We start from the raw sequence: 27,856 nt of genomic DNA on the forward strand, positions 1-27,856 counted from the left end.
TGGAGTCTGAGGGCCATTTTCTAGCCTTTTGAGCTTTTTTCTGATATCTGGGACTGACTGGGAGATAAAATGGGTCATAAGGATAATTGTCCCATCCTTAGTTTCAGGGTCAACTTTTGTATGGCGTCGTAGCACCTCTGTGAGCCGGGACAAGAAACTAGCTGGATTTTCCTCTTTTTCTTGTTGGATTTCTCTAAGCTTATCAAAATTAACAACCTTTTGGGCTGACTTCTTTAATCCCACCACTAAACAGGTAACCATCTGATCCCTAAGCGTTCTGTCACTGGTTTGGTAATCCCAATGAGGCTCCTCAGTAGGGACCGCTGTAGCTCCTACAGGATGGCTGGGGGTGGTGCAATGGATCTTATCTGCATGTGTCCTAGCCACATCCCAGACTCTTTGTCTCTCCTCTGGAAGGAGGGTGGAGGAAATAATGAGACAGATGTCATGCCAAGTAAGGTCATAGGATTGAGCCAAGTATTGGAATTCCTTAACATAAGAATCAGGGTTAGTGGTGAAGGAGCCAAGGCGCTTTTCTGTCTGAGAGAGGTCAGCGAGAGAAAAGGGGACATGGACCCTCACAATGTCTTCCGCTCCAGCCACTTCCCGGAGAGGGTAGATGGAAACTGGCTGACTGGGGGGTCCGTGAGAGAGAGTGTGCGGGGGGCTTATGGGATCCTGTGGTCCCGGGTGGGTGGAAGGAGGGGCGGGAGGAGGATAAGGAGGAGGAGCGGAAGGAGGAGCAGAAGGAGGGGTGGGAGGAGAAGCGGGAGGAGGGGCGAGAGGAGAAGCGGGAGGAGGGGCGGGAGGAGATGCGGGAGGAGGGGCGGGAGCCGATGGCTGAACAATGGAAGCCCGTCTTTGCTAAGGTGGAGGCTCGTTAGCAGGGTCGAAAGAAGGGAAAGCTTCAGAGTCAGGAGGGGATTCAGAGAAGGATTTGGCTGGTTTTGAGACTGGTTTAGAAGCTAGTAGGACCTGTGCAGGGGAACAGGAGGTACAGAGGGAAGGTTTGGTGCAGAGATAAGAAAAGGATTGGACGTAGAGAAGTTCCTTCCATTTGCCAGTGCGCTCTCCGAAATTGTATAGATCCCTTAAAATACTGGGATCAAAAGTGCCATTAAGTGGCCATTTGGAGGCATTGTCCAATGGATATTGGGGCCAGGCCCGATTACAAAGAAAAATGAGCTTTCGTGGCTTAAGATCAGGTGTGAGGCGTAGGGGCCCAAGGTTGGCCAGGAGACATCCCAGTGGGGAGTCTGAAGGAATTTTGGAAGGTCCAACTCCCATGGTGAGGCCTGACCTGAAGAGAGATATGACGGGCGTCCCCGAAATATCAGGTCCTCAGGAGAGAGAGAGAGATGTGGAACACAACACCCAGAGGGAACATCTTCACCACGGGGTGGGTCACAGTCCCTAGTGGGGAACCACCTGGTTCCTGGGACAAAAGCGAGCTGAGAGAGAGAGAGAGAGAGAGAGAGAGAGAGAGAGAGAGAGACCACAGCTCTGCGTGTAAGGAGGACTCACCGAGGGAGAGAGGACCTTAAGGGAAGATTGGCCGGTGGTGGATGGCAGTTGGAGGTGCACTGGGGCGGAGGAACCTCCCTGTGAGCTAGTGAGAGAGTGGCGCTTTCTAGGATCGGGGGTCCTGGTAAAGCAGCTCAGATCCCGGAGGAAAGCCGGGAGAGCAAGGTCAGTGCAGGGAACTCAACCCGATCCCGGGTCTCGGCACCAAATGTTAGGAAAAACGCCACACAAAGAAAACTCACGTCCAAGGGCAGGGTTTAATGGCAGGTACGAGGTAGTGCAGGAAGAAGAAAGGACAAAAGGGAAGGGGTCCAGGCCAGGCATGGCCTTTTATAGGAGACGCTGGGGGTCCCTGATGGAGGTGGAGCTTAACAAGGGAAACCTTGTTAAGGGGGGGGAATGGCCCCATTTTCCATGAGGTGCTGCTGATTTACAAAATGGTGGCATTATTGTTCTATCACCAGGCACTCGAAGTCAACCATGGGCACATGTGGGTCTGCATTTCCAAAGAATCTGACAATGTACAGAATGTGTGGAAATTTAGGGACTTATTGGCAGCACTAAGCACAGAGGACACAGAGCACAGAGTTTAGCCCATGCTTCTCTTGAACTTGAAGGACTCAAAGGGAAGCCAGGTCACAGTAAAGAGTTACAGGGACACTGCAAAGGAGGCCTTGGCCCAGCACAAACTGCTTAAGTACACAGTGGTATCCCCAGCCACCTCAGCTAGCCAAATAGGGATTTGCAGGCAGAAATACCCATCAGGGCTGTGAGCTGGGATGAAGTCACCTCACAGAGACACAGTACTGGTTAAAGGCCCCAAGACCACCACCACCCTAAAGTGGCAGAGGACCTAAGGCCCCAACAGTGTGACCAACACAGAGTTTGTGGAACCCACAAGAAAGGGCCCAGTCAAAACCACCACTGTTTCTGGTTCCAACAGTCCCTCCACCCAGCACTGCAGATGCCCAATCACTCTCTCAGCATTTCCCTCTTCTGATGTTTCCAGCTGTCCTCCCTATGGTCCTGCAGTCAGAAGATTTCACAGAGCTGCTGGAGCTGGTAACCTGACAAACTACAGCAGACACAGGGCAAATATGGTGATAATGTGGTAGGCAACATATCCAAAATACTACCACTGTCTTCAAAGTAGCTAAAATTGCAGAGGGAAGCCTCCATTCTCTGGCTTAAGTTCCCATTTAATTATACTTTCCCTGTATTCCATTTTGTATTTACTATTAGGATATCAAATATATTTTTTACTAATTTTTTGCTATGTTCTTTCACTTGCAATGTATATTTGCAGTTTATGTTATAACCCAGTGTATTTTAATTTTGAAACAGAATCTCACTAAATAACCCTGACTGGCAGCCAATTGATAATCTTTGTGCAACATCTCCCCCAAGTGGTTGGGATTTTAATTGTATAGCAACACAACTGAGTGTTTCATCCACACTTTTGTGATTCTGACATTTGAACTTTGGCCTAGCACTCCCTCAGCAGGCACATCAATGGCCTGCACTACACTGTCAAATAACATTACACAGGTTCAGGGTCAATGCAGTTATCATGGAATGCTCCAGGGTCTTCCCTTCCCTACCCATACTCACTTGCTCTCATTTATCATTTCTTCTCAACAACTGTAATCACCCAGTACTTATATTTACATATGATAACAAATGTGAATAAATGATTTTGCAGACTGGAGGCATGGCTCATGTGTTAGACCATGTGCCTAGCAAATTTGAATCCCTAACTTTAAACCCAAGTATGCCCAAGGGAGAGAAAGGATTTAGTGTATTTTCACTTAATTTATCAATACTCTTTCTTCTGGGATCTTTATTTCTAACCACGTTTTCCTTCTCTCCAAAAATTCATTGCAAGTTTTGCAATACTAGTGCACACGTGATATGTTCTGTAAATAATATTCAATTTTCATTCTCTTTTCAGAATGAATAACTTCAATTCTTTAAGAAGAGGTGTGCAACTATAGATAGCTGCCAAAAGAGAAGATTCTGAAAATACAAGTCATCTCTTAAATGTGAGGAGGAAGTGTGACTTAAGAAGTAGAGCACCTGCTTTACAAGTGCAAAGCCTTGAGTTCAAAACCCAATTTCACCAAAAAATGTGTAATACATCTTTTGTGGTAGCATTAAAGTGATGCTAAAAGTTTTCAATTATAAGACAATTTTGTAAAGGATGGCAAAAATGAAGTCCCTGAAATCACAGTTTCAGACATAAGCAAAAAAAGGGAGTTCATTTTGGAAACTGATTATTGTGACACTGAGGATAAAATTGTAATTCAGAAATATCCTAATGTGTGCTGGTTTGTGGTGGCTGATGCCTGTCAACTCATCTACTCAGGAGACAAAGATTGGTAGGATCATGGTTTGAGACCAACCTATGCAAAAAGTTAATGCAACATCATCTCAGACAATAACTCTGTATGGTTATATTTGCAAATAATTCCACGTACATGGGAGTTTCTGTAAAAGGATTATGGTATGAGGCAGCCATGGTCAAAATGGGAGAGCCTACATGAAAAATAACTACAATGGCACTAAATAACTTGGGAGCCTGGCTTGAGCTCCAAATACCTATGTCCATGGTCAAAAATGTGTAACAGAGCCTGTCAGGACAGAGCAAATCAGGGAAGAATGTTGTCCTTGGGACCTTGTCACAGACTTCAGCTTCTAGTGGGAAGTTGTGTGGGTGCAGTGGAGTGGGCATGTGGGGAGGAGTAGAGGTTTGCCTGAAAGAGTCTCTGTGTTTTCCCTGCTTGATACAGTGCTCCAGGTTAGTCAGTGAGCAAGGGGTGCAATCAGCTATGTTTCTGAGCAGTTTGTTAATAAAGTTCCCTCCTTGTCCAAGGAAAAAATAAAAAAACCCAAAGATACATGGATTCTATTCCCTATACCATCAACAAAGAAAGAATTGCATTTTGAAATTGGAAAAATAACAAAAACAAGAACAACAAAAAGACCACACCATAAAATGTTCAACACCAGGGCTAATGAACACAAACAAAATATAATCAAAACATAAATCCTGTTTAATACTAGACAAAACTAAATGATTTCTGTCATTCCAAAGTTTCAAAAACAACACAATAAATAAGCACATATCCAGGAAAGATCAAGTGATAAATTCATATACCATCAAATTTAACTAATTAAATATCACTTAATCCAAGTATCCATAAAAGAATGTTCCCCAATTATGAATAAAATTTAAGAAACTTGCATACTAAGGCATTTCATCAATAAAATCTTATAGGCAAAAAGCAGAAAAAATTCCTAACTGCTGAAGCAAACAGCAATTTCAGAGAAAAAAGATTCAAGAAAAGAAACAAAAGGGAAGGTGTTCAAAGATGCAGCCTGTTGAACCTACACTACATGAGGAGAAGGTTGTACACATTTTTAAACTTACAGACCACTGTGTCTGTGCAGATGCAGCCCATCATTGCTCACTTTGTGGAAGGGAGTGAAAGGAACCCACAAAACCAGGAAATTTCACTTGGGAACCTTTGCACACACAATTTTCCCCACTTCCATGAAGAAATGACTCTCTATGACACAGGCTAATTTGAAGAGGTGTCAAACTCTCATCCACAGCCAATTCAATATTCAGAACTGTTCTGTCTTTTTCTGACATTGTCAAAGTCAAATGAATTCACTGACACCAATGGGCATCCCATATTTTAATTCTGAGGAAAGTCTGCAATGCAGAACTGTAGAAATTCGGTAAGTTAACCACTGTGTCCCAGACAATGGTAGCACTGTAGGTTCTGGTCCCACATGTGTCTGTTCTATATGGTCACCATTCCCCATGTTTTTTTGTAGTAATGGTGTTTGAATTCAGACCTCACACTTGCTAGGTAGGTGCTGGACCATGTGATCCACTCCATCAACACTTCCTTGTGTTCAGTATTTTTGAGATAGGTTTTTGCAAACAGTTTTCTCAGGCTGGCTAATTTTCCCAGGCCTGGCTTCAAACCAAGATCTTTCTGATCCTACTTTCAAGAAGATAGGATTGCAGGTGTGAGTTACTTCTGAAGAGCACCAATTCCTATCTTGAATTTGTCTAGTGATGGCACTGTGCACCATCTCACTAGTACTATAAAGACTCTAACTAAAAAAGATCAAGAACAAACCACCAAAGATGCTCCTGTTGCTGAGGGCATTCTGAGTTTTACTTACTCCATATCAGAACCTGGGACCAAGAGCCACACAAATTAACTCTGAAATGAATAAGCCATTTTATACACCAAGCACATCCCAAAGGTATCTTTTTTCCCACTGTCCATGACAGACATTCTCAATTGTCTCAAACTACATTGTGACTAGACCAATGACCTGAATATAAATGTGAACAGTGGAAAATTTGCCCAGAATTGCCCAAGTAATCCTTGTGAACACTGGTGATTAAAGACCACCACTCCACCATACTTCTTATTCTCATTACACTTAAATGTCCTTCCCTTTCAAATCTACAAGAGGCAAGCACAAACTTTCAATTTCCACACTTTGTGCCTCAAAATCAATAGCTTAATTGATCACAAGGAACTTAACATTCATTAAGCAAACTGCCCTGTATGTTCTCTGCTTCCTCCAGGTCTGCACCTCTGACCATGTCCAATAAGAACCAGCAAATGACACCTCCTTAACTGACACTCTAAGGACTGCTTGCCCTCAGGGAAAGATGTTCTGCTATAGGAGCAGATGCTGTCCTTCCATCACCCTTCATCTCTGACCTTCATGACCCTCCTCTTTGCTCCTCCCTATAAAACACAGATCTGCTCTGTTTCATTCTTAAGACCCTGCAGGTCTTACAATTGGTTCTGTCCCACAATATGACCTCCTTTCACTATATTCATGTCCTACCTCAATCTGCATTTCATTTCTGAAAAAGCTGTCTAGACATAGGCCAAGGTCAACATCAGAGAAAGCAACAATCTCAGACCCTATCAGAGAAAGCAACAATCTCAGACCCTAAATACCTCCACAAATCTATACTTCACCTTGAATACCAAATGCATATGCAATCCCTGTTCAGTGAGTTGGGCAAGACAGGGATAACTGTAAATTTAGAGATTTATTACAGACATAAAAAGTATTGGTTGGGGGACTGACCCTGGATGTGAGACTTCAAATATTTGTATTCATCAAGTTTTCAGACATTTGTATCAATAAAGTCAATAAAATGTACCTAGAGATTGTTAGGAGCAGGGAACCAAGGACCACAGTTCATGCTGTACAGGAACCCATAACCTTCTGCATCTCCATAGTCTGTAGAGGCATGAACTGCCATGCAGAGATCCCTGAGAGTGTTCTGGGTTAGGGACACATCAAAAGTAGGTAGCTGACAGAATGATTGGTTAAACCCACCCACCAGCCCCAACTCTAGAAGATAAGACCATGAGACAAGTGGCACCAGTAGTTACTTGCTCTGGAAGCTTCAGCACTGTGATGGAGAGGCCCAGTTCCATCAGAGCCAGCAAGGCCAATGTCAAACCCCTGATCCTGCCTGGTCAGTGGAAGCAGGTCAGAAACTCACAATTTCCTGCTATTGTGGTACCAGTTTCTTTCATATCACCAGCAGCACAAGAAATGCACAGTGAGAAACTGAGTCATGCAAGTGGATCTCAGAAGCACGGGGTGATCCAGAAAATGTGGCACCAGTAAATGCATTTTCTCTGTTAAGCAGCGGGGCCTCTTTCTGATGGCCTGTGATTGGTCTTTCCCTTTAGTTTGCTCCTTGCAGCACTTCTCCTTGGCTTCTTATCCAGGACCACTAAGGGAAGAAGGGATCCTTTTCCTGGCAAAGTGTCCAAATACCTGTTTACAGATATAGTCTTTAGCAGGGTAGACCTCCATTCTGGCTGCTATCAAGCCAAACCTGGGAATTTGTGGTAGTTAAGGAGAACTTCCTCCTTAGTTGTCTGGGTGGAAACTGCTTTTTCCACTTGGAAATTTGGCCAGCCGTCTGTGGATGGAATTTCACAATCAGTGTCCAAGGATATATCAACTGATCTCACAGAAAGACACTAGATACACCAGAGAAACATTCTTCCTATTACACTTACATGAGCCAGCCAACATTTACAACTTCTGACACGCTTGCCACCATCTTCCCAAAGGCTCATGATTTTGCCTCAACAATGGTTACCAGAATTAATCACTGCAAACAAAGCAACTCTAAACCAAGTGGATTTTTTGGAGGGTGGTGCTGGGGCTTGAACTCAATGCCTCATACCTGCTAGGCTGGCACTCTACCACTAAGTCACTCCACAAGCACTCCCAACTTCTTTGGACTTTTTTCCTCTTCCCTTTAAAAGCAAAGCTCTTCTGTGTAACAACTGGAGTGCTTGCATACCTTACATTTGGAAATATCCTCTAGTGTAATACATAAACCAAAATCATGTCCTGCGTTAATCATGATGTCATTATAAAATGAGAAACAGACTGAGGACGATAACAGGTACGTGAGAAAGGGATTGAGTCCCCCTCCCCTGCAAGAGAAACCTTGTATGCATGTGGTCACTCATTTCCAAAGTTCTGGCAATGTGGTGGATACACTGACATTCAGGGATTAGTGGTGGCACTAAGAATATAGGGCCTCAGATAACAGGTTCTGGATTTAATTCCTGTTTACTCTGAACCGGGAGTCTCATGGGAAATGCAGAAACTCACCTTAGAGAAAGAGCAGAGAGTATTCACAGCATTGCAATGCTCATTCCACACTCATATTTCATAAACTAGCCCAGAGTGTCCAATGAATACCTTGTCAACACCACACAGATGGGGAGCCTCATGTTTTGTGTGGAGTTGTCCACCATGTACTATGGACTAGGATGAACCACTTCACAGGGACAGTCTAGAGTGTTCAGAGAGTTCATGACTCCCTGCCTGGCCCTGCCCTTCAGGCTTCAAGGGCTCAAAGACTGAGTGGTATGAAAAGTGGGATCAATCCATACATTGAGAACACGACTGTGGCCCTCTTTGCACAAATGCAGAGTGTGGCCAGGCTGTCACCATTTGCAGCTGCTGTTGCAGTCAGGTGTCCTCTAAGGTTTTGCACTCAGTGTCAATCACTCAGCTGCCAAACTGATGGTTCTGAGAAGACTCTCATCAGTGGACCCTGGGACATGGCACATAGCTTGATGTCCCACTGTGCATCATGGAACAATCACACTGGTGCTCACTATTGGTACACACAGGGTAGAAACAGTCTATCTGAATGGGTTATGATTTAGGGCAAGAACATCAAGGCACTAGTGACTGGATCAGTATGCTACTCCTGGCTGTGCTGATCTATTGCATACTACACTTCAATACCAAATGCTCAGGCTTCCCCATTTCTAGAGAGATCTCATGACCCCAAGAATAGGCACCTTCTATATATTATACATTTGTGCCCTTCATGCTTATTCCTCCTGAAAATGGGACAGGGAATCACAGAGATATCATAACATCAGAGAAGGAGGGGTAAGAATTTCAGACAAGGATACTACAAGTGGATTGAGGGCTTGTGTCCATAATCAAGAATTTGGATTGAGGCAGAGGGCCAATGCTTTCTCAGACTTATTTTATTGTCTGTTTTCAGGCATGAAAATGAAAACACACTAGCAATGGATTTGCATTATTTAATGTATAGAGAAAGTAGAATTATATGGAAACAAATTATACAAAGGAATGAAGAACAATGAAAAGCAACCTTTGAACTAGCTCAGAGAAAGAGGCTTCATTGCACAAGGCCACAATAGAAACCCATATTCCCATGTTTCAACACAGCACCAGGGGTGACTAGCACACTGAGTACTGAAAAGGAGCCCTGCAAGTCATGAGTTCCTATAGATGATCACAGCAACCCGAGGCTATAACACTGGGACCCAATCTCCTAGTGACAGAAATCTAGGCTTGAACACCTTATATTCCTCACAGACTATCTCAATTAAGTTACTTTAAGGTTCTTATGAAGAGAAACTGCCAAATGCAAACACCCTTCCTCTAGGAGACTACCAAATGTGGCTTTCTATGATGCTAACCTTCACAGATTTTCTTCATGTATTCATAGAAGTGTAAATCTAGAATAACTATGCACATTAAAATCAAACTGCTGTATAGAAAGTGGTCACTGATAACCACAGTTATAACTTCAGAAAGGAAAGAACACCCCCCAGCATTTACTAGTAACTCACTCAATTTCAACTACTATGCAGCCTCATAGGAACAACTCTCTTATTCAGGGAATCCAAGACTTATCTGAGTTCTATAGATCTATATTATTTAAAGTGCACTTTACAGCATAGAATGTTGAATCTTGGGGAGTTTAATTATATTCATAAAAATTGTTTTTGTCAGGCATTGACTAATGAATTCTGTAACAATTTCATCTAGTTTGTTGATGAGCATGTTGAGTTATCTATCATCATTTAATGCATTTTTCTGTTTTTGTAAATTATTTTGGTTGGACAGGTCTTTGAATTCAGGTCTTTATGTTTGCAAAGCAAATTCTCTACCACTTAAGCCACACCTTCTGTCTTTTTGCTCTGGTTATTTTTGGAGATGCATTCTTAGGAACTGTTTTTCCTTCACTGAAATCATTGAAACATGAAAATAGATGAATCCTTGAGAAAGGAAATTATAGTTTGGTGAGAGGCCAATTGCCTACCATAAGTAAGGCCATAGGTTCCATCCCCAGCAGTAGAAAAAACTAAACTAAACAAAAAGAAACAAACAAAAGAGAAATGAGCTAAAGGAATTCAACTTTTAATTAACCCTACAAAAAGAACAGGACACCTTTATTATTTGTATTTGTTTCTTCCGAGATTTATCTTCCCTACTGCAAACCATCTAATCAGTAACTGAGACATCTTTCCAACAATGGTTATTTCAACTTCCAATTTAAAAGATCATTATAATGCAAAATACAGAAGGAACAACTTGTTGGATCTTGGTGGCTCACACCTATCATCCTAGCTACTTGGGAGGCTGAGGTCAGAAGGATCATGGTTTAAGGCAACCTTGCACAAATAGTATTGGAGATATATCTCTAAATACCTAGAGAAAAATAAGCTTGAGATATGTCTCAAGTTGTAGTGCAATTTCTGAAAGGGAAGTCCTGTGTTCAAATCCCAGTCCCACCAAAAAAAGACCAGAAAAATGATCTTTACCTTTCATATGAATTTACCAAATTATTTTATTTGGCCCACTAAGTTTAGTAGGGCTGTGATGTCACTCAATTTCACCACATTACACAAATATTCATGGCCATCTCATTTTGAGTAGTAGCAATGATTACTGAATTTTGAGATTAAAATAAGCTTACTAATTTTTCTGTTAGTTACAGAAACCAATACTGTTTTGCATCATGTATGGCATGATGCATTCGATGAACTGCTATCATCATAGAGGCCAGTGGCTCATGGTCTTGATTGTCATATTAATATAAATTTCCACATCAATTAGTCCTACCTCTGTCTTGATTGTTTTATACTTCTAATTCTATAGGCTTCTTGATTATGCTGTTGCACTTGCTAAAACCAATACATAGGTTCGAGTTCATACTTTTAATAACTTTCTATCAACACTATTATACCTAGTGCTTCACCAAATCCAAGTATATCATATACTATGCCCAACCTTGACCATTAGCCCTTTTGCCTCACTACTGTAACTGATCCAGTAATATCATTCCACTATCACTCAATTACTCCCTGACTTTAGATTTAATAAACAACTAGCTAAAAATGTACTAGTGGATTCAAGGTGCTGTGTAATAATGAACTTGTCAAGACCAGTACATATTTACAATCAAAAAGGATTATGATATGGCATAGTTTTATTTAACATCCATTTTTTTTAATTTGGAAAGTTCTGTGAATCTTCCCCACACCCATAGACTAGGATGGTGTAGTCCCCAATAATGGACTAGGCAGGCGTTGACACTCGCAGACATTCATCCTCTTAATACACTACAGCTTCCATTCCTTAACCCATCAGTTTAACTCATCTCTGGAGTTCCAATTAATTGAGTCCAATGAAGTTTAATAGAAGGAAATTATAAATATATAAAGGAAGCATTTCTTATTACTCTATGTCTAGTTGCCTGCTTTACACTTGTCCTTGATTCAGAATACCTTGAAACATCTTCCACCATTTTTGATAATATATCCGACTCACCATTTTTCCAACCAAAGGGTTGCATTGACTGCTTGTCATTGTTGATTCAACATTCTTGATAGTTTTCAATGACATCTGAAATATCATCATATATCTAATAATCGTTTTGGATTTGAAGTCACTGCTTGACATTGACACTATCTCTGAGTCTCCCTCTTCTTATTTATTTACTAATATTTTTGGTACTTGGATTTGAACTAATGGTGTACACCTTGAGCCACTCCACCAGCCCTTTTTTGTGATTTTTTTTTCTAGATAGGGTCTCACAAACTAATTGCACAGGCTGGCTTTGAACCACAATTCTCATGATCTCTGCCTTCTGAGTAGCTAGGATGACATGCATGAGCCCCTGGTGTGTGGCTTTCTGTCTCTTTTTATTCTTGAGTATTCATTGCTGAGGGTTGTATTCTCTTAGTATTTATCAGGCCATTTGACTTGCAATCATGTAGCTTTACAAAAATCCAAAAGAAATAATGAGCCCAATGTTAACTTTCTCCACAAGTACTCTGCTATTTTATTTATTACTTCACATTTTCATTGTCCCAATTGAACATTGATACAGATAACTCAAGTGCCTCAATGGCATCTGATGCTGTGAAACTGATATGACCATAATTCTTTACAAAATTCTTAAATTCTAATACCTTCCAAAACTTTGTTCTAGAAATTGAATTCTGAATGTACCTAACATGAGCTTCACAAACAAGCATTACTTTATCAGTGTTTCAGCAAACTCTTGTTATATATCCAAGGCTTTCTTCAAACTCATTTATTGCCTGTGTTAACCTCAACCTCATGAGTGTCCTACCTCAACTACCTCCTGAAGTAGGAGGCTAAGGACACCAGGTGCAGATATTTTGTTTCTTCTTGATTCATCTTAATGTTTTCTTGGTTAACTGGCTGCATATGCATGCTTCTTTCCTAATTCTCATTTTAATTACCATTTTCATAGCTTTTATGTTTGTGACAATACAGAATATTTTATCCAACACCAGAGGATATATCCTTCAGGACGACATGTCTTATTCCCCAAATCAGAACGAAGACCATGTTCCTACCAAAATACACTTATCTAAAAGAATTGAAATCACATAAGGCATGAATTTAAGTCACATTGCAATACAACTGGAAATCAATACAAGAAACACAATTGGAAAAACTCCAAGGAATCAATCAAATTATAAAATTGTAAATTACACATGTATGACAGGAAAGTGAGAAGTCATTTAAGTATTTCAAAGTATATGAAAATAAAAGCTTTTGGTTTAACATTAATTTTTAGTATTTTGTTAATATTGGATAGATGTTGAATTAATATTGGCAAAAAAAAAAAAGGACAAGCATGAGGATGGTGAAAAAAGAGTACAGTTGAGAATATGTATGATAAAACTACAGTACATAGATGCATGAAAATGTCATACTGAACCAGGCATCAATGGCTCATGCCTATAATCTGAGGTACTTTGCATTCAGAGATGAGGAGGATGGGTTCCAGGTCAGCCGAGGTCCCCAAAACAAAGAAGAAAGGGAAAGATGTGATCTCAAATACAGTCACAGAAAAAAGTGCTACAGGTGTCACTGAAGTGGTATAGCACTTTCCCAGCAAGTGCAAAGGCCTGAGATTCATTATTGTTTTCGATAATATATGGTTATAAAATCTGATATTTTTCTTTTCTTAAGACTATATGAAGAGTTCAATCATTGAATAAGAAAATAAGCTGAACATATAAGCACTTCTTCTATGAGGTGGTATTCCTGCATCATAAAATCATCCAAAACTATGCTTTGAGCAATTATGCACAAACAGAAAGACCATGAAACTCTGACTTCAGGTGAGGACGGCACTAAAACCCTTATTAAAGTCCTTATTAAGGTGTGGATTCCCAAGGCTTGTACCATGAAACCCAGAATTCACCAAAGTTGATGATCTGTTTAGAATATTCTGGGTAGGTCCTCTTGAGAAGTTGGTGACACAACTTACAACTGAGAGAAGCAAAAATAGGATCACCTTTGTCTTCCAAAATAACACAATACTTCCTGAAAGAGTTTCAATTGAAAAATTTATATCTGGTGGCATGTGAGAGTCTCTGGTGATTACACCAGTTGAAAATTGTCTTTTAACGAGGAAACCATTATAGGAAGTTTAAGATTAGCTCCAGAAATGACTGGATTCATCCCTGGAAGTAGGATTGGGACTAAAATAAGAATTTCAAATGGAAAGAAGACATGTAAATACCCAGGGACAGACCATCTGCTGATAGTTCTGAACTGTGAAGGTCAGGGAACCAATGAAGCAGGGGGATATCTGATTAATTGTCTTACCTAAGAATGTGCTAAGTTGAAAATAATACTGTCCTGCCATCTCTGTCTTCTCAAAGGAATAGTTACTTGCAAGTTTTGCAAATTAATATGAAGTATCTGGCTACTTTTATCTTCTAATGTATGTTTACATGAAGGATGCATCAGAGACTGCTGGTTCCTTACTCAAAAATGTGTTTGTGATGTTTGTCTGTTTTAAATTATGAATGCTGGTGTGATGTCCATAACTAACTTGCTGTAGAGTAGAGGACTGAAACCATAGACTTTAAAATGAGGTCAGATTAGTGCTTGAGACCAAGGGCAAATAAGTTCCCCTTGGTGGTTTCTACACAGTTGCTCTCCTTTCTAGGTGGACTCCAGAGCTGATGAATACAATTTTAGGTATGGTGACAGTGAGGAGCTGCAAAGCACTCTCAGGAAAGCAGGGCACACACACATGGACACACTTGGGGGATATTGTTCTTTCTGAGGTTGAAATGTGCAGTGCCTTGCAGCTGTTACCAGGACAGAATTTACATTTTCATGCATAGTGCTGTTTGAGTCATAACGTAGGACTTCCATGATTAAAATTTCTGAAGAACAGGCATAAGACAAAGACAGAATTAGGCAGCTTCCAGGAAAAGAAGTCTCATGATTTTGGCAGTTTTTTCAGGTCATAACCTTAAACTGACTTAAGGTGATATCTCCCTGCTAGCAGATAGCAGATAGTAAGGTGCTGAAGGAGAGATCATTTCACTGTTGAAGGAGAGGCCCCAAGGCATGGCAAACTCCCAAGCTAAATCCTTACCTGCTCTTAACTCAACAGACTTCTATTCTGTGAGGTACATCCAATGAATGTACAATGCAACGGGTTATGTATAATCTTAGGATGGACATTTTCTTGTTGCCTTGGGTAAAGCAGTCTGTTTTTCTGAGCTAGAAAAATGTTTGGCTTCAGTCCATCTTGATTCCTGTGTAGAATATTGCTGTCATATAAGTCCCCTTTCTATATGTATGTAATAATCACATCCCTAGTGTTGGCACATTTTAATTTGGTTGACTGAAAATGGGTAGATTGTCTAAAGAGATGTATGCAAATCTACACCATGAAGCCAATTTTCTCATTCGAGCAGCCAGAAGTATGACATTAGGTCCTCTTTCATTTGCTGGTACAAGTCTCACATAAAATGATGAAGATGCACATCACTGTGATATCAGCCTTAAATAAAATGGTAACAGTTCTTACAATTAAACAAAGTGACCTAGAAATGGCATGAAAATGTGAGAGTATTAATCCCACTGGGTAAAGGTAAATTTAATCATATTCAGAATACGGAAATGCTGTAAGGCAAAATGTAAATTTTTTTTTAACTTTAGGACTTGTGGAGTGGCTCAAGTGGTAGAATGCCCACCTAGCAAATGTGAGGCACTGAGTTCCAATCCCAGTACTACCAAAAAATTTTTTAACTTCAGTAAGAAACAAGCACTATAAACAAATAACATAAAATATTTCTTAATGGATATACAATACAGAGAGATATAAAGTGTGACATGAATAATATTGAATGCGGTTTGGGAAGAAAATAAATGTAAATTGTCATTATGTTCCATTGTAGGTAAGTTTTATTTATTAGATATTAAATAGCCATAATATATTTTGTGTAATCCTTGTTGTAACTATGAAGAAAAATTACTAATAGAGACAGAATGACAAAGAAAATAAATGAAACCGTATCATATCAATAATACATAAAACACAGAGCATATCAGTAAGATTGAAGGAAGGGATCAGTATCTACACAGTCATTAATAAATGTGAAGATGGTGGACTGGACTAGTAGCAGCAGTGAATTATTAGTACATCTGAGGCATAGAGCCAAGAAGCTATTGAGGTGTTATATTTCAAAGTGGGCAATGATGGGAAGGCACTGAAGGTTCAGTTGTGGACAGCACCCTATACAAGTAGAAAATTGCTGATTAGGAGAGTGGGAGAAAAAAATGCATAAGCCTACAGAATGAATAGGGTCAGAGGGCACACTTAAGTATATGTACATAGTGCTCACTTGGAGAGAAAGAAAGCCTGAGCATGTAGAACAGGGATGGGTTGAAATGAAAGAAGCTATGGACTCAGGAACCACAATGTACACTGCTCTCAGCACAGATTCTAAACACACATTCAGTCTGTATATTATGCTGGCCCTAGGAAAGTTCTCTATACTGCTAGACATTTGGTCAAGGTACAATGGTGGGAGGCCATTTTGATAAACTTCTGGGTCTGGAATTTTAGCATTGAAAGATCCCTGCATTCTCCTATCTCTGGGATCTTCCAGAAAGTGTCAGTTGCTGATCTAGGTTGTGATGGCCTTGTGTGCTGGTTTACCTGTAAGGGAAAGAACTCAAGTGATATCAAGGACAGAGTTCCATGTGGTGGGAGCTGGTCAGATATGAAGGGAACAGAGTAAATCTCTTCCCATTTGGGGCCATTGGTAGGGAAGCATATGAAAGACAAATATGTAAGTTTATATTGGTGGACAAAAGAGAACCTGTGGTCATTAAGCCAACCTATAATTAATAGTCATTATAGGGCCAGTGGAGTGGCTCAAGTATTAGAGCACCTGCCTAGCAATCATGAGATTCTGAGATCAAATCCCATTATCACCAAAAGAAACAAACAAACATGAATCTTTTAAAGGAAAACATCTTACACATAATTTGGGATTTATCTAGAGAAATGAATGGATTTGTCCAAAAGGGTAGGATTGGTATAAAAAAAAAGAATTTCAAATGCATACAAAAGAACTTGTGAATTCCCTGGGACAAATCATCTGGTGAAAAACATAATGATGGTCAGGGATCCAATAAACCAGTGAGGATGAGAAGACTTAACATTTGATTGTCTCACCCAAGAACAGGTTAAGGTGAAAATAATACTGGTGTGTACGCCATGCCCTCTATGCCAGTTTTCAGTGCTATGGGGAAGGGAAAGAGTGGCAAGCACAGTGTCACCATGAAATACATTGGCTGATGCTGGCATCCATCCCCTAAATGGACCAGTAGTACAAAGACACAAGCAGTTTTCCTTCAACTAGGAAATAAAACTTCTTATAGAAACCACTACTCAATGAGACTCATGAGCTCTGCCTTTCTGAGACCCATCTCATGTATATAGGAGTTTTCTTCTCTTTTCCTCTCTTCTTAGATAAAACTCTGCTCATTTGCTTACCTTGTTGTATGTGACTATCATTATTTGACTGCATGAGATAATGTTTCAGGTAACTAATCTAGCATCTGAGACCAGACCACTTCAGCAATTGTGACTGCATTAAAATTTGTCTGTATTAAATGATCAATGTTGAGCTGGCTGCTGGTGGTTCATATCAATATTTCTTGTAACTTGGGAGGCTGAGATCAGGAGGATTGCAGACAATTAGTTCATGATCCGCTATCACTAAAACACCAAACACAAAAAAGAGTGGGTGGATTGTCTCCACTGGTAGAACACATGCCTAAGCATGAGGCCATGAGTTCAAATCCTATTATGACAAAATAAAACCTTTCAAAAATTTGCCTCATGTCATCAACTTGTCCTAGATACTGAGTTGGGGGTAGATTTTGGCCTTGGATTGTCAGACTGAAGTTGTTTTTGGTGGGCTCCCATGGTTTCAGGTCAGCAATACCCTGCTGTATGTCACAGGCATTTGTTAGTATTAGCTGTCTAGTCTAGAATGTGATTCCTTATGAACAGACAAGCCATGGTTCTCAGCCATAAGGTTTTCTAAATCCTCAGTCCTCAACAGAGACTTCCAGCTTCTTAGCCAACATGGTCTCACCACAGCAGTCATAATTCCATCCTGTTTGCTATCCAAAGAAATACAAGGTGAGACTACTTTCATTTTTGGTCTGTAACTGAGTTGTTGCCTTTTTATATGGATTCTCCAATAAATTTTTTAGTGTGGGATTAAAAGGTTTTGGCACATATTATTTTGGTGATGCTTTGCCCATTCTCTTGCACAGTGTGTAAACATTTTAAAAGGCATACAGAAGTCATGGAGACATGAGGAGATGAAGAGAAAGGCTAACTTGGGCTATTATTTGAAATTATCAATTTAAAAAAATAGTTTATAATATCATAAATGAGTTGCATATAAATTTGGTGACACAGGAATGAATAACATGTTTCTTTTATTCAGGAGGTAAAGAAGCTATATATTTTCAAGTTAAGTTTATTTAACTCACACACTACTCCATACTTCTCTTCTGACATTATTAACATAAGAGAGAAATAACTAAAACAAGCATACTAAAACAAGTCATCTAACATTGAGTTTGATTTCATTTGTTCTCTGAATATCATATTCACACCTAAGGTATCCTGATGCCAATAGAGCAATAAAAAATGAAAAGGACACTTAAAATCATATTCTTTATATAACTGAATGGGCACAGAGACCATGAAGGTAACAATTATCCTAAGGCAGCAAGGAAAATAGACTGCCCAGGGAGCTACACTGAGGTTAATGGGGAGCTATGGTGAAATATTACTCCCAGGGCAGAGATGTGGTGAGGATGATTCTCTGGGCTTCTCCTAGCCTTTGATAGGATGCTCTCCACATTGTTCTTCAGATTTCTGCATAGAAGGACATAAAGGGAGACATCCGCAAACACAGAACAAAAAAATAAGAAACTTAGAATCAACACTTCTGGACTCCAAGAATTCAGATGAATGGATAATGCATTCTGTCTGAACTGAAGGCAAAAGAGGCACCCCAGAGAAGCATTGACTTTGTTCACCAGAAATCCATAAGAACAAAGGTCAGAAAATGAAAGTGTCAGTGAAAAAAGGCTGATGGCAGAGTGTGGTCAAGTTTGAAAGCCAAAATCTCTATGGGGCTGGCTTTAGCAGAATCCACAAATTTGCTAATTTCACCTACAAAAACCTTACCAGGATGTCCCAATGACATTCAGAGAAGAAACCTTCTGGCATTTGGTACTGGATGTTTGGTTGGGGTGATTATCCATTTTGAAATTTTAAATTTTTGCATAAGTTCTGCTTTGGAGAAAAATGTACTTCCCCAAGTCATCCCTGCAGAAATTTCTACAACAAAAATTTCAAGGAAAAGTGGCAAATGTACTCTACTTTCACTAGATAAAGAGGATATCACCTCAACACTAAATAAAGAGAACCACATGTTGTGACATGTCTCACCTAGTGACAGGAGTCAGCCTGGGATAGGCAGGGTGGGGACTTAAGAAGCATAGATCAAAGGCTAGCCAGAACAGGGCATCACAACACAAGCATCTTTTGGAGACAGTATAAAATAGAGAAGGGAGTCACCTTGAAACAACACCCCAGTATGTGCATGGCAGCACACATTTTAACAGAAAGGTATGAGGGAGTTGCCTCTAAAGGATGTCCTTAGTGGGAAATCTTTGTGGCCAAACCCACCTAAGAAACTTTTTTTTCAAAATCTACCTGTCAAGAAGAGCCAGGCAAACATCCATCTGTCAGAAAGACTTGTGGAGTTTCAACCCCCCAAACTGCCCAAAAATAGCATAAATACCCTTAACCAGACCACCTGCTATGTCTTGGATCACTTTCCTCCAGTCCCTCCCTTGTAGAGTCTTGACCCTTTCTTTCCTTAATGAAGCCTGTGGGTTTGCATCTGCTCACTGTTGAGTCAGTTTTTCTTTAATTTTGAACGAGAATGCAGTCCATACCTGACACCTGTATCACTAGGAATGACATGCCCATTCTCCCCAAACAATGATGAGAAATCACAAGCAGTATGAAGAGACAGAGAAATGTGGCTCTTCAATGGAGAATATCAATTTGTGAAAAATCTCAGGCAGTGGACTCATTTTACAAAGATATTAAGGAAAATGTTTAAGGTAGAATCAAAAGGTTGTAGACAAAAATGACATAGAAAAAGGAAATGTGAAAACAATGCATGAAGCAGATAATATTTACAAAGACTTAGCAATTATCAAGAGGATTATATAGACATTATGAAGATGTGCCTGGTGCTGATGGCTCACACATGTAATCCTAGCTACTCAGTAGGTAGAGATCAGGAGGACTGTGGATTGAGCCATCCCAGGCAAACAGTTCATGAGACCCTATCCATAAAATGCCTAACTTAAAAAGGGCTGGTTGAGGGGCTCAAGGTGTAGACCCTGAGTTTAAGCCCTAGGTAATGCAAAAAAAAAAGAAAAAATGAAGATGTATGTGAAACAAATTCAATGAAACCTTCATTGTGTTCATTTGTGAAGTGGAGAAGGAAGACCAAGAATCAGCATGAAGAGAAAATGTTTAAAATTATGCATCCTGAAGAGAAAGAAACACTATAAAATTCACAGAATGTCACCAGTGTATGAATTGTGTAAATTGTAAGTGAGAGTTCTCTAATGAGGAGAAAAAATAGAAGCTATGAACTTATATTACATAAAGTAAAAAAATTGGGAAATTAGGAAACAGATGTGGAGGAAATGAAAGAATTGCAAGGAATGGATTGGCAGGGAGATGGCTCTAATGCCAGCACTGGTTTATTGTGGACAAAAGCCTGGAGCCTCTAGGAAATAAAGTGACAAAGTGTTTGAAGAAGGGAAGGTCACAATGGGCATGAATAACGGGTCCCAGAAAAGGGAGGACAAATGGCATCCACTTAGCCCAGGAAGACCACTGTTCCCAGCTGTCCATGTTTTGTTGTTGGACTATGGTAGCACATTCTGGAAGTCTCTTAGTGGCATCATGAACAATCATGGTCTGGTTGAAGTAAAGCAGCATTGACATAAAAACAACATTCTTTGTACAAGGTTTTGGGTGTTGACCTGTGTGAAGGAATGTAGGCTTTGGGAGATAAATTCAGACATGCAGTAAATACACATGGGCCAAAGGCCATCAGCATGAGAAGGAAAAACAATGGGAATTTGGCACAGACACTGGCTATAGGTTTAAGTAGATGAAAGAACTGGGGGCAGGGGACAAAAGCATGCATAGCAAATGGTTCCAACCACAGGTGTGACATGGTCAGTCACCATTTCAGCCTCTGTTCTGGGAGAGGATCCAGAGTTGTTATCTGGAGGGTATTCCACCTAAGCAGTTTAAGTGTAAGTCATAAGTAGTTGTTATTTAAGTCTAAACTAGAAAAGCCTTTATCAAGTAGAATACAGAGTAAGTAAAAGTCAGAATACTCCCAGTTTAAAACATTGGGTGGGGAAAATAACTCCATGAGCATAGACTACAAAAATTTAATTTGCCTTTACTTAAATAGAAGGCCTTAGCAAAAATATGAGTTTACCGTATATCAGAGGTGCCTGTAAGGGCTTGGATGTCCACTATCTCTGTGTAAGATCACATCTTTAAAACCTCTTGGCTTTAGTAACATCTGTGAGGTCTGGCATAAGTGAGTTCATCTGGATTGTGACAGCTTTCCCCTCTTGTCTCCAAACTGTATGTGGAATCTCCTCTGATGATTTCATCAGTTAACCATTCTGGTTAATGAAGTTCTTTGTTGAGCTTTTCTAGAATGTCCCACAATGGAGAGGAAGCATCAGGCAGGTCAGGTGGGAATCAGTGCCAATTAAGACATGCTTGGACAAATTATAAGCATCAAAAGATTTTTAGAAGAAATGGGCTTACCTGGCATAAATTTTTAGTTTTGTCTAGGCTACAGATGATATCCTGACAACTTAAATACGCTGCAGAATGTCAACAGGGAACAGGGAAAAGTTTTACAGTCAACAATCAAATATGGGAAATGCTGGCTCCATTGAAACAGAGATACTTGGTAGAGTCCTTTTTGGTATTTAATTGCAAGTGCTCCAAGAAGGACCCAGACTTTGAATGAAAAACTTAGAAGAGGCATGCTTAATGTGCTGACAAGTAGTTTGGGAATTGTGAGAACATTTTGTCATTTGCATTGAAGACATCATTTTTAGACAATAATTGTGACTGACAGCATTAAAACAGCAACACCAAATGTTCCTTGTTACAGTTAGGAACACATGGACACAAGCTTGCAACTTTGAATCTCTTACAAGTTAGGGGGACAATGCCTGTGATGCCAAATGGCCTAATTTTCTAACACACAAGTACATTTTATAAATAGTATATAGCCAAACAAGTGTTACAAATATAGGCCAGTCTTTAAAGAGTAGGATTGCCCAAATAGGAGAGTTGTTCTGAATGTTATGATTACAAAAAACACAACTGTCAAAAGCCATATGTCAAAATTTATATGGCAAAATTTAGGTGTAACATTTTTGGATAAAACAGAGCTTTATGTGGTCCTTTTAGATAAACTGACATTTTTAACTTTGCAAATGTTTGTACAGTATTTAGATAAAGTCTAGACACAGAACACAGATATAGGTGGTCATTTAAGAGAACTTCACATGAGCAAATACTTAAATGAACTCTGATTTAGTAGTGTTTAAAAGCTTCACAAGGGGTGAGGATAGGTAAGACACCTAAAAAACTAGGTAGCATTTGTTTCCCTTAACGCAGAGAAACTAAAGCAGATACCTTAAAGCAACTGAGGCCAATAGGAAAAGGGGACCAGGACCTAGAGAAAAGGTTAGATCAAAAAGAATTAACCTAGAAGGTAACACACATGCATAGGAAATTAATGTGAGTCAATGCCCTGTATAGCCATCCTCATCTCAACCAGCAAAAACCCTTGTTCCTTCCTATTATTGCTTATACTCTCTCTACAACAAAATTAGAAATAAGGGCAAAATAGTTTCTGTTGTGTATTGAGGGGGTGGGGGGAGAGGGAGGGGGCGGAGTGGGTGGTAAGGGAGGGGGTGGAGGCAGGGGGGAGAAATGACCCAAGCCTTGTATGCACATATGAATAATAAAATTTAAAAAAAAAAGAAATACCAGAAAAAAAAAGCTTCACAAGACCAACAGAAAACACAAATATTTACATTGATAACATCTTTCCATTTAACCATTTTTACAGATCTTACTCATGATAGAACCATATTTTTAAAAGCCTTGTTATTTTATGGACAAAGAGAACAAGTTGTGTTTAACATGACCCTGGAAAATCTTGTAGGCAACTCTTAGATTACAGTCAACTTTACTTTCTTTTTCCCTTTAACTTTTCCCCCAAATACATACTCAGCATCTTTCTGTATCCTTTCTTCTCCTTCATTTGTTGACTTTGTCAGTTGTATTGTTAAAATGACATTTATAAAATTTTTAAATTTAAATAAAATTGTGATTTTCCAATTACCCATATATTTTTACTCTACAGACCCATGAAGAAAAGCAGTTTTAAACTGTTTATCTATAAGTAACTTAAAGACACATTTGTTAATAAATATAACTTCAAAAGAATTGAATGTAAATTACACTCATGACAAAATGAAACAGATTGAGGTTACTGTCCACAAAAAAATGCCTGTATTTTAGTTATACCTAATTGACATAAAACTTTGAAAAAAACTGTTTTTTCTTAAAAGTAGCAGCAGAAGAGGTGGGGGAGAGAACAGAACAGAAGCCTTTCATTTCTTGACATTAATCCAATAATAAGAATCTCCCTAAAGTTGTACAAACACATGCAGGAAAGGTTTAAATCAGGCATTTCATAAATGTCAATTTATGCATAGAGCTGAAGAACATGTAAAAATAACTAAGTGGCCACAAGTACAATGATCAGATATTTTTAAATTTTTAGGAGCAAATTGATATGTGTCTCATTCTATTCCTTTAGGCCTCATTTTGGGCAGCTTGATAGCTAAAGCAAGAGTCAATTCTAGGAAAGTGTTTTGAGTCAGTCTTAGTCTCCAATGAGACTGTTACCATAGCTATCAGATTTTTTAATCTAATAAGATAATCATACAACAGACATACACAAAATTCACCCAATGACACACAAAATAATTATATTAATTCTGAGTGCACTCCAAGATATTGAAGGCTTTACATTTATGACTTGAGGGTGTTTTTAATAATCTCTAATAGTAGTTTACCTTATGCTACAGCAGCTTTGTTATTAGGCAAACCTTTAAAGTAAATTTAGGGAGCCCAGTCTTGTGTGTAGGATTGCCATCCCATATACTTGCATTAAAAAAGAATATAGAATGCACAAATCCACCTTCTTATTTCTTAGTAAAAATTTTCAAATTAGAATTTCTATGACAGGCTGAGAAAAGGACAGACTGTTGTGGTAAAAAGGATTACATCTCCATTGAAACTGGTGATAGGAAGTATGGAAAAGGTAGAATGAATTAACTCCTGAAGAGTTAATTTTAGGTAAGGGGGCTGGTGAAAAAGAATCCCAATGCCTTATTGAATCCATAGCAGAAGGCAGGAAGTCTGCCCTTTTACATTTTAGCTAATGACATAACCTAGAAACCTGAGATTTTAAATTTAAATACATGAAGCATTATAAGACATAGAATTAAAATTCTGTCTTTTGTCACTCCAGCCTGTGTGCAAGTGAGGTTAAGGGCTTGGGTCCATAATCCCTACAGTATGGTGCCTTGACCAAGAGAATGAACAGACCACCCTAAGGTCACCACCTGCAGCAACCTGGATATGCCCTGTTCCCTCTCCTGATCTTGACATATGTGCAATGGGAAAACAGCCCTTCTCAAAGCAAGACTTAAAGGAGAAAAACTGTTAAAGTGTTTAGGCACATTTAGAGGCTTAGTCTTAGGTGTAAGAACAAAAGGTCAGGACAGAAAAGTACCTCCCGTCATCAGCCACATGTTATTTAGATTTGCAATTGATTTCATGTTTGGAGTCCTGGGACCATGTCAGTCACTGAGAAGGCTTAGAGAACTGGCAGTGTGACTTGAGCAGGACTTTTCTTTCCATTTCTCCTTGGTCATTTCTTTCTCTGTTGTCCTCACTCAGATGGTCAAGTCTGGGAGAGGAAATGGGAGAAGGCTATAGAATAGGAGGGGTAAAAGTAATCTCTATCATGGCTGAGACAGATTTAGAGAGGAGAGTTTCAAACTTAAACACTTTTAATATCTTGTGAGATGAGGAAAGTGGAAAGGATGACATAAAGATGAGTTGAAGTCAGAGAAGGCGGTTTTCAATGGATGACAGAAAAACCTGGGGAGGGGGGAATACTTTTGTTTAGGAAGAAAACAGAGAAAGGGAGAGAGTGCATAGATAATCAGAGGCCGGGATATAGGAAAACTTTGGATCTTGTCCCATAGCATTGGAAGTTTTTGAGATTATGACGAATTTGGAAATAGAAAGTGGCCTGTTTGGGCCCGTGGTTATTACTGTCTAATTTATATAGGGGCCAAATCCTTTTACAATATAAAATTAGCCATTTGGGTTTAATGGTCTTTGTGAACTCCAGGATCTTAAGGTTTTGAGGAGACATGCCAATGGACTGTCCCTCAGGGCCTTGGATGATTTTGAACCATTGTTGTGGATTAGAAATGCAGGGACAGAAATTGAGACAGTTCCAGTAGTTCAAAGGTCTGAAATTGAGATAATTTTCATGAGACAAAATGTTCAAATCTGGGAACCTAGACTGAGATTGAGAGGTGGTGAATAATACTTGCAGTGGCCCTACTTGGTAGGATAGATGTATCAGAAGTCAGGAGCATCCCTACTGCCAACAGCTAGCCTATCTGGGCATGCACTTGGATATTTTCTAGGTGTCCCCAGAAAACAGCAGATGAATCCACCCAGTTGGTGGATGGATGGAATCTCTCCCCCACTAGAGGTTTGTCATAGTCCACATGTTGGAATTATTAACCCTCTGGTGCTGAAAACAAACACATGAGGCAGAAAATCTTGACAAGGCAATTTCTCTTGATCAAGAGGGTGCAAGCATGTGCTCACTCCAGGTAAACAAGCACAAAAACATAAAATGGCTGACAGTGGCTCCTCCTTACATCCCTGATGCAGTTGTACCTGCCCCACACCTGGGATTTGTCCAGATCAAAGGTTCACAGTCTTTCCCGATAGGCTTAAAGCCTTGGGGGATGGGTTAGGGCATGCAGTTTGGCAGACAATGGAATTGTACAGGAATCTGGAAGAAGCAAGGACACTTTAAACATGTAAGTCACCTAAGATGGCGACCTAAGGAATTTTTAAGTAACCTAAGAGGGTAACAAATACTTTGATAGAAAAGATCATTTTTCTTACATTTGTAAAAGGATTTTGATGTGCTCAGGAAATAACCATATATTTGAAAAACACTTGATATCCTGTGTAGAGAGAAAATGTGCTAATATAATTAATTACTGTAATAAAGGACTGCAGCTATCCGAGTCTGTCAAATGGTATAATGCTTGCCTAGTAATCACAAAGCTTGGTGTTCACCCCCACTGTACCAAAAAAGAAATGCATAAATAAATAAATAAAGGATTTCAGTATGACTGTAGAAACACAGCTTAATACACAATACATCATTTTCTAAATTTATTGTTGTTGGAATTAAAGACTCTCTGGTTTTGAAAACAGACACATGAGAGACAGAGAAAATCTTGACAAGGCAGTTTCTCTTCATCAAAAGGGTGCAAGCATGTATTCACTCCAGCTGAGCGTACACACAGGCATAAAATGGCTGACAGTGGCTTCTTCTGATATTCCTGATGCAGTTGTACCAGCCGCTTACTTGGGATTGGTCCAGGTCAATGACTGACAATATTTCTTGATTGGTTAAAAGGCTTGGGGGATGGGTTAGGGTACACAGTTCGGTGGGTAATTTTCAGGGGCAATAGAAATGTACAAGAATCTGGAAGAAGAAACAGGAACCCTTTAACAATGCAAGTCACCTAAGATGGTGACCTGAGGAATTTTAAGTAATCTAGGATGGTGAAATATACTTTGATTAAAAAAAAAAAGATCATTTTTCTTACAATTTCCCCCCTCTATTAATTTAAATTCATTTCTTCAAATTCATTTGGGAGCAGATGGCTCTCACATTCCTGTGCTTCTAATAGAAACAAATTATGTGGGTAGAGCAGGGGTGATTGTTTGGTGAAGGTTATCTCAATTAACTACTCTATTAGTCCTTGGACACAAGGAATTACAACATCCTGCTAAAATTAAAACTCCAGACACTATGACCAAGGAGGTTAAGATTGAGGTCATCCAGCCCTCCCATCACCCAAACCATTTTTCCATTAAGTCAGTGAAGGGATCATTTGTACCTGAAATTTCAGCTAGCTCCTTGGATAGGGTAGTTAATCCCTGTAGGGCCTTAGTAATAGCTCCATTGGGGGCTGTATTATTTAGGATATATATGCAACACAAAACTCCAATCGTTATGCAAACTCCTCCCTTTTGTGCCAACATCATGTCTAATGCTAGCCTGTTCTTCAAAACCATGTGACTAGTTGGCCCAATAGTTCTGCTATTCTTTTGATAGTGTCTTGGTTAACAAACCTTTGTTGGTTATAATAAATATAATTAATCCAATCAACATTTTTATTTATCATGGAACATCAAAAAGAGTACTGATTCAAATCCTGCAGCAATTTGATTTCTGGCTTTAAATTAATTTGACAACCCTCTTGGAACCCCAATGACATCAATGTAAACATGGGGATCAAAAGGAGCCTCTGAGGTTGGCTGCAGCATCTATGTCTATGCCTCTCCTTTCCCTAGGCATTGTGGAATGGACAGCAGATCTGAATGCTAGGGTGAAAGGGTTTTTCAATTTCCTCAAAGCACAGGTTCCTGCCCAGTTACTTGGGAGAATCTCAAGTAAAGTTCCTCCATAGTACCACCAGACAACAGCTCTGACCACCTAGAGTGTGGACTGGTTTGTGAGACTGTTAAAGGACCTGCTTTCACCGCATCCCATCAGGTTTTCCACATTTGTCAATTGTCCCCCCTGCTTGGTAACACATGAGGTATAATTTA

The 27,856-nt window shown here is 39.7% G+C and overlaps 1 protein-coding gene and 1 long non-coding RNA gene across 7 annotated transcripts in view; both read left to right on the forward strand.

The window, feature by feature from the left end:
* Positions 1-27,856, forward strand: part of LOC109674122 (uncharacterized) — a 387,761-nt gene that overhangs the window by 71,641 nt on the left and 288,264 nt on the right. The gene's annotated exons all lie outside the window — the stretch shown is intronic.
* On the forward strand, positions 1,886-3,697 carry LOC141416616 (uncharacterized). Its single transcript, XR_012441248.1, has 2 exons — positions 1,886-2,635; positions 3,476-3,697. It is a non-coding gene; the product is annotated as an uncharacterized lncRNA (long non-coding RNA).

The sequence above is a fragment of the Castor canadensis genome, chromosome 14 (genome assembly GCF_047511655.1).
Source record: "Castor canadensis chromosome 14, mCasCan1.hap1v2, whole genome shotgun sequence".
Taxonomy (NCBI): Eukaryota; Metazoa; Chordata; class Mammalia; order Rodentia; family Castoridae; genus Castor; species Castor canadensis.